This window comes from Zingiber officinale, chromosome 11A, assembly GCF_018446385.1.
Source record: "Zingiber officinale cultivar Zhangliang chromosome 11A, Zo_v1.1, whole genome shotgun sequence".
NCBI lineage: Eukaryota > Viridiplantae > Streptophyta > Magnoliopsida > Zingiberales > Zingiberaceae > Zingiber > Zingiber officinale.
Window position 1 is genome coordinate 49,802,623 of NC_056006.1, and position 8,195 is coordinate 49,810,817.

Below are 8,195 nucleotides of genomic sequence, written 5' to 3' on the forward strand. Positions count from 1 at the left end.
AGGAAGAGGGATTGGCTGCAGCGCTGATTTGCGCAGTTTTGACCAGATCTGTGACAGCAGAGATCAGATTTGAGAAGCAGTAAAAACAGTGAGAGGGGAACAAGAACAAAACAACGAAGAAAGCTTGAAAGAAAAGTCTGTGCTGTTGTGCGAAGTTCTTGAGCTCTCGGGTGAACTGCGATCTCTGTTTTCTGCTACTGATACTCGCGTGGTTGTAAGCATTTCTATTCTCCTTTGCCACCGAGTTTCTGTAAGTCTCGTGCTTTAATTTAGATCTTTCTTGAGACTCTGTTGAGAGGTTGCTCCACCGAGAAGGAGACATCTTTAGCCGGAAGTTATCCGGGGTGCGATCTACCGAAGATCAAGGAGTCGTCCACCTTACGGACACGCCGAGGAGTAGGGGCAAGTTATCCCCGAACCTCGTATATCTTTGTGTCTGCTGTGTGTGTGTTTTTCTTCCTTCGTTTTAGTTTTCCACTTCCGCTGTGCTAACTAGTTTTTGTGTAGAACTCTCTGTCTAAGTTTTTTTAAGAGGCTATTCACCCCCCTCTAGCCATCTAAGATCCCAACAAATATCATGTCATTGTGGAGATATCTAAATTCTTTTCGATCCTACAGTTCCCTATATCATCTCACTATCGATTCAACCAATCGATTGATATAGGTAAGAACCTTCTACTCAAGGACGTTACTATACTTATTTTATCTGGCACTAATACAAATAAGCATAATAACCAAAAACCAAATGCCTTAATATATATACAAGAATATGATATACATGAGTCCATACAATCATCAAATGATTGGCTCTAGGGCTCTAACTAACAGATCTTACCTGTCCTTAGTAAACAGACAAAATAGTAAAACAGTCCAAGCATGGGTACCCAAGTCGAACCTGGTAAATCAAGTTGGACTTGGTCAATATTGGGTCCCTAAGGATCAAATACATTACCTCGATAGACCATACCGAGGTTATGATCCAGGGTGAGCTAGAAGAAAAATAATAAAAATTAAATTAAATTAAGAATTAAAATTAAAATTAACGTTAAAATAAAAATTAAAAATCAAATTAAATTTAAAATTCAAATTAAAATTCAATTCAAATTGAAAATTCAGATTAATTCAAAAATTTAAATAAACTTTATAAGTTAAACTCTTACAAAATCTTAAAAATCAAAGGGCAGGCTCCAGAATAGCTGGCACCTCCAAAACTTAATCTACCCGATAAGGATAACCAAGAGTAGACTACCCGACAGGGTAATTAAAGTTAGATTAAAATGGGATAGGTTTAACTTGACTCACGGTACTAGTGAAGTATTGGATGATAGTACGTTGGGGAAGTTTAATCATCGCATGTCTAGGAAGATATGACTTCGACCTGGTGCGTTTGGCTAAGTGGAACTAACCGAAACTACCCTTTATGGATCCTAACTAGTTAGACCAAGATTTTGTACTAAGTCCAATGGGTAGGACTATTTGGAAAACCTCGAAGGCATGGTTACTTTAATGATGTCTAAGTGACTCACCATAGCCCAGAAGTTTATCCAAAGAATGCCTACTTGTTGAACCCAAAGCTAAACCTGAATCTAACACAAAGTTAAACCAAACCCTAAAATTGAACCATAATTCATCTCACAAAATTATAGGATTCCCTGATTGAAAATTTAGATCGGGTGAGATGACTAAGGAATAGAAATTAAAGAAATTCAAAATTAAATTAATTCAAATTAAAATTTAAAATTCAAAATTAGAAATTCAAATTCAAAATTTGAAATTAAAAATTCATAACTAAAATTAAATTAAATGAAATTAAAAATCGAAATTCAAATTAAATTTCAAATTCGAATTAAAATTCAAAATTGAATTAAAATTTGAATTTAAATTAATTTTCAAAATTGAACTAAATCAAAATTCACAATTAATTAAAATTAATTAACTTAAATATTTTTTCCAAAATTAATTAACTTAAATATATTTTTTTAAATTAATTAACTTAAATATTTTTTCAAAATTAATTAACTTAAAATTTTTTAAATTTAATTAACTTAAATACTTTTTCAAATTAATTAACTTAAATATTTTTCAAAATTAATTAACTTAATTATTTTTCAAATTAATTAACTTAAATATTTTACAAAATTAATTAACTTAAATATTTTTCAAAATTAATTAACTTAAATACTTTTTAAAAATTAATTAACTTAAATACTCTTTCAAAAATTTAATTAAATTAACACTTTTTCAAAATTTAATTAACTTAAACACTTTTTCAAAACTTAATTAACTTGAATATTTTTCAAAATTAATTAACTTAAATAAATTTTAAATTAACTTAAAATATTTTTTCAAAAATTTAATCAACCTCATTTTCAAATGAACTAACTTAACATTTTCAAAATTAATTTCAAATTTCAATTAACTTAAACTTTTAAAAATTAAATTAACTTTAATATTTTTTAAATTTTAACTTAACTATGTTTCAAACTTAATTAACTTAATGTTTTCAAAAGTTAATTAACTTAAAGTATTTTAAAACATTTTTAATTCAAAAAAAAATTTAACTTAAATTATTTTTCAAAATTTAATTAACTTTTAATATGTTCCTCAAAATTCAATCCTAATATTTACTCAAATTTAATCATTTCACTTTCTTTTCATCAAATAGAGTCCAATTCAAACACTTTATGTGTAGGAACATAAAAAATTAGATCAGTGGATGTTGGATAGTGGATGCTCCAGACATATGACTGAAGATAAATTAAAGTTCACATGTAACGCCCGCCCTCCCACTGCTCAAGGAGGGGCGGGGTTACTTACTTCCATACGTGCATACATATAAATTCATGGCAGCGGAAACAGTTATTTAATTTTTTTTTTCATTATTATTTCTACACTAACTTTAGTAAACATCAGGCTTATCATACTGAACATGTAAACATACTAGTATTCATGCATACTACATAATTAATGCCAACAACTTGAACATAATTCATGATATCATAAGCATACTAGTATGAAACATGAAGGATATAAGTGCAGAACTATCCATACTAGTTAAAGTACTTATCAAGGCATAAAAACAATACATGGTTCATATGCAAAACTTAGAACATAAAACATATAGCAATTTTGTTTTCTTCCACCATGCCACTGCCACACACACACTTGCCCTTCCTGCTGCTCCTCTTAATTCAGCCATTCCTTTCCTTTTTCTGCAGTACAAGGAAACATAAAAAAAACTATAAAAACCATAATTCATGTATGAACATAAAGTGATAACATGTTCATTGGTAAATCCTAACATAACATGTGAGAACATAACAATAAGTCATATCATATCATGTGAACATAAACATCGAGTCATATCATATCACGTGAACATAAACATAGAATCATATCATATCATGTGAACATAACATAAGATCATATCATATCATATGAACATCATGAAATCATATCATATCATGTGAACATAACATAAGATCATATCATATCATATGAACATCATGGGCATATCTCAAGAGCATCTTAAAGAAGCATAAGGGAAAACATATATCATGAGCTCGTAGATGCAAAATGTTCTTTTGAAAACATGAATCGTGAATGAATATATACAAGATGTCTTTTTGAAAACATATATCGTATACATACTTAAACATAATCTTAACATGAGGGCCCGGCTTATACCACATACATACATGAATGCGCGCAATCCCTAGGACAGGATAGCTAGCCCCGAATCTACTAGGGAACTAGGTCCGTACTACGACCGTCGACCTAGGGGCGTACTAAGGAGCTCATCCCTTTTTACTAGACCCGTTCATAATCCATCGGCCTAGGGGCGCTTATGGAGCCCACCCTTGGTACAAGCCATACAAAGTAAAATAGCATGTCATATCATGTCATATCATAGCATATCATAGCATTTCATGTTCTTGTTATTTCATGAAGAGAGTTCTTGATCCCAACTTAAGGGAAGCATCTCTTAGGCTTTTCATTTTACATAAGCCTTTCATGTACATATCATAATAGCATGAGGTGCACATAGCATAAATCATATCATAAGGAATCATAACATGAGTGCACATAACCTTTAGGCATATCATTAGGAATCATATCATGATGTCATAAGTGCACATAATATAAAGCATATCCTAAAGAATCATAACATGATATCATAAGTGCATATAACATAAAGCATATAACATACAACATTGTGACCTAAATATCATAGCACATCATAGGAGTCATTATCATGCATGGTTGGGGGTTTTGATCTTCCTACCAACCCTAATTCATTGTTGGCCGAAACCTAAAGGTGAGGTTCCAACTTTTAATACCACATGTAGCATGAAACTAACAACATATAAGACATCATATTTCATAGGGAAGCATAAATAGGCATAGTTAGGTATCAAAACTTTGCCCTAAGTCACAATTTCAACCTTGGCCGAAACCTAAATGTGATGCATTTAACTTTTAAATACAACATGAAGCATGAAACTTAAGCCAACCATATAATAATGATCATACATCATAAGGAAGCATATACAAGCATGAATAGATTTCAAAACCTTGCCCTAGCCCTTATTTCCAACTTGGTCGAAACATCAAGGTAAGGGTTCTAAATTTTTAACACCACATGGAGCATAAAACTCTTAACTAATAGCATACAAAAGATCATGTAACATGAAAGAGCATAAACAACATGTTTTCATTTCAAAACTTTGCCCTAGACCTTGTTTCTTAACTTGGCTGAAACTTTAAGATAGGGTTTCTAGGTTTTTCATGTAACATAAGCCATGGATATTTAACCTAACATAGCATAAAAAAGCATACATCATGAGGAAGCATCAAACAATATAGTTAGGTCAACAACTTTTCTTTGAACCTTTAATTCAACCTTGGCCGAAACCTAAGGGTAGGGTTTCTAGGGTTTTCATGCAACATAAGACATGGAATTTCAATCTAACATTTCATAGAAAATCATATATCATGAGGAAGCATAAACAAATATAGTTAGGTCTCAAACTCTTGTCCTAGACCTCATGTTCATCTTTGGCCGAAACCTAAGGAAAGGTTCTAGGTTTTGTTTATACATCATGTAGCATGAGAACTTATCTAGCAACATATAATAGATCATGTATCATGAAGGAGCATAAATAAGCATGTTTAGGCTTCAAAATTTTATTCTAATCCTTCTTGGCCGAAACCTAAAGTAAGGATCTAGGTTTCATTTATACAACATGTAGCATAAAAACTTAACTAACAACATGTAATATATCATATGTCATGAAGGAGCATAAATAATCATATTTAGGTCTCAAAGTTTTACTCTAAGCCTTGTATCCTATCTTGGCCGAAACCTAAGTAAAGATCTAGGTTTCATTTATACAACATCACTACAACAAAAACCCTCATAGACATCAGTGGAACAATAACGGTTTTAAGCAAAAATCGATGTCTTTGAGTATTTTACACCGATTTTTCCAAAAACCAGTGTCTATGAGCGCAGATTTTCGCTCATGTCTATGAGCGTCCGTTTTTTCGTTAATAGACACCGATTTTAACATCGGTTTTTAAAATCTGATGTCTATGATAATTTTCCCACCAATACTTAGCTAAAATTTTCAACTCTTCCCTCTAACCTAACCCTATATGATGCCGTCCACAGGAGGCAGAGAGAGAGAGCCGTCTTCGGGCGACTCACCTTCTGCGCTTCTATCTTCTCCTCCCCTCCCATCGCCGACCCAATCTCGACCTCCTTTATTCTCCCAATTTGAAGCAGACAGAAATAGAGATCGAAGATCCGTGCTTCCGATTCATCGCTCGATCCGCCAAGATGCAGATAGGTTCCGAGAAGGCGTCGTCCCTTGATCTCTTGTCGGTCGTCGTCGCCTCCCTCTCCGACGGATATGGGCTTGATTCCAGCACCGGGGATGCGTTCGTGGAGAACCGACTGTTGATCGCCGTCCTAAGCATAGTCATCGCCGTGCTTGTCGGTTGCGTGGCAATCTTCTTCGTCCGGCGATCGAGCGGAAGGAAGCCCGCCTAGCCCCCGAAGCCGCTAGTGGTGAAGACCCAGATGGATACCGAGGAGGACCAAGGGAAGAAGAAGGTCACCATCTTCTTCAGGACGCAAACCAGGACGGCTGAGCGGTTCACGAAGGTTAGGGTTTTTATCCGAGTAGTTCATTTTTTGAATTTTTCTCCCATGATCTTAGATTTTCCCCCCTTCTAGGCGCTGGCTGAGGAGGCAAAAGCACGGTACCCTAATGCCATATTTAAAGTCATGGATATTGTAAGATTATCTTCCTTCTGTTTCAGATCATTGGAAATACTACTGATTAATTGACTGATCTATAGTTAGTTTCCTCAATTATAGGACGAATATGCTACTGAGGATGATGAGTACGAGGAGAACCTGAAAAAGGAGAGCTTGGCTTTGTTCTTCTTGGCTACGTAAGTTGAAAGCCAGGAATTTTTTGTTTTTATAAATGATCAGTTTCCTCAAAGTTCGAGCTGATCCCTTTGTTTTCTTTAGGTATGGAGATGGCAAGCCTACTGATAATGCTGCCCGGTTCTACAAATGGTTTACAGAGGTTCTGGAAACATGCACATTTAGTTAATCTATTCTACCAATAATCCTTTTGCCTTGATCGATTGCTGATTATTAGTTTTTATAGGGGAAACAGAGAGGAACCTGGTTGGAAAATCTTCAATTTGGTGTGTTTAGTTTGGGCAATCAGCAATATGAACATTTTAATAAGGTTTGGCATGATGAAATTGTCAGTATTCTTTTTGTGGGAATTGCTTGGCTAATATATTTGTGTATTGTGTCCTTGCAAAGGTTGCTGTGGTGGTCGATGAACTGCTTTATGAGCAAGGTATATAGTTGATTTATTTAGTTTGTGATTTGACTAAGTCACATATGCTCCTAAAGCTGATTTTAAATCCTATCTTCAGTTGCAAGCTCAAAGTTCATGCATTTCATTTTTCTAGAGAATTTAACTTGTTTTGTAGACTAATTGTTACTCTAAAAACTTGTAAAGTCAACATGGTATGAGGAGTTACTAAGAAACAGTTGAGTAGTCATGTTATCTGTGAGTTTCATACATACAACTGTAATGTAGTAGTCATGTGCAAGTTTGTAGATGTGTTTAATGAATTTAAGCATCATTCGTACTTGGATATTCTTCTATATTTTTTTTCCTCTGCATAGGCGCCAAGCACATTGTCCAAGTGGGGTTGGGAGATGATGATCAGGGTATTGAGGATGACTTCTCTGCATGGTATGTAGTATCAGCAAACTTTTATGCATGCCATCCAAATTTCAATGTCGGCTACTGCTATTTTTTAGTTTTCTATTTTTTTTCTCTTTTGCCCATCATTATCTCATTACTCCTGTGTGGAATATGAAATATCAACTGTACTTTCAGGAGGGAGCTTCTTTGGCCGGAGTTGGATAAGTTACTTCAGGATGAAAATGAGACAGGTGCATCTACTCCTTATACAGCTGCCATTCCTGAATACCGGGTTGTATTTGTCAAGCTTGAAGAAGTTCCATATCTGGACAAAAGTTTGAATTTTGCAAATGGCCATGCTATTCATGACATACAACATCCATGCAGGTAGAGATGCTCTTTACAAAGACAAATCTGTTGGGTTACTCTACAAGCCTTTGTTGTCATTGCTAGTCTTTTGACATCCTTTGGTATTCATGCTAGCCTCTTGGTTCATCTTCAAGTCAGATGTATATGAATGCTTACTCTGTGATGCCAAAATTTGACTATCTTGGTAATAATGCTAAAAGAATATAGCTTTACTGAACTCCATTTTGCTTCATCATGCTTTAGTTATTCAGATGGTATAGCTAATTTACTCCTTCAGCACACAGTTTTATGGAAGGTGGTTGGAAAACTAATCATGCCAAAACCAAAGGGCTTAACATCTGAGATTAAAAAAGCTCCGTCATCTGGACTTAAGTGGTCCTTTTCTCCTGGGACTAACCTGCTATCAGGTGGTGCTGCAAAACTTGAAAAAGAGTCTAGGCAAAAACTAAATGAGTTTTCCAAGAAACTTAGAACATTCAGAAGTGTTGACTTGTCAGGTTAGCACACTAAACTTGTTAGAATGTATCTACAGCAAGTGATTACAATTATTCACTCTATAACTGATTATTTCTAAATCTAATA

The 8,195-nt window shown here is 34.3% G+C and overlaps 1 pseudogene; it reads left to right on the plus strand.

Moving 5' to 3' along the window:
• The first annotated feature begins 5,842 nt into the window (after nucleotides 1–5,842).
• LOC122031386 lies at nucleotides 5,843–7,803 on the plus strand (annotated as a pseudogene).
• Nucleotides 7,804–8,195: the final 392 nt, after the last annotated feature.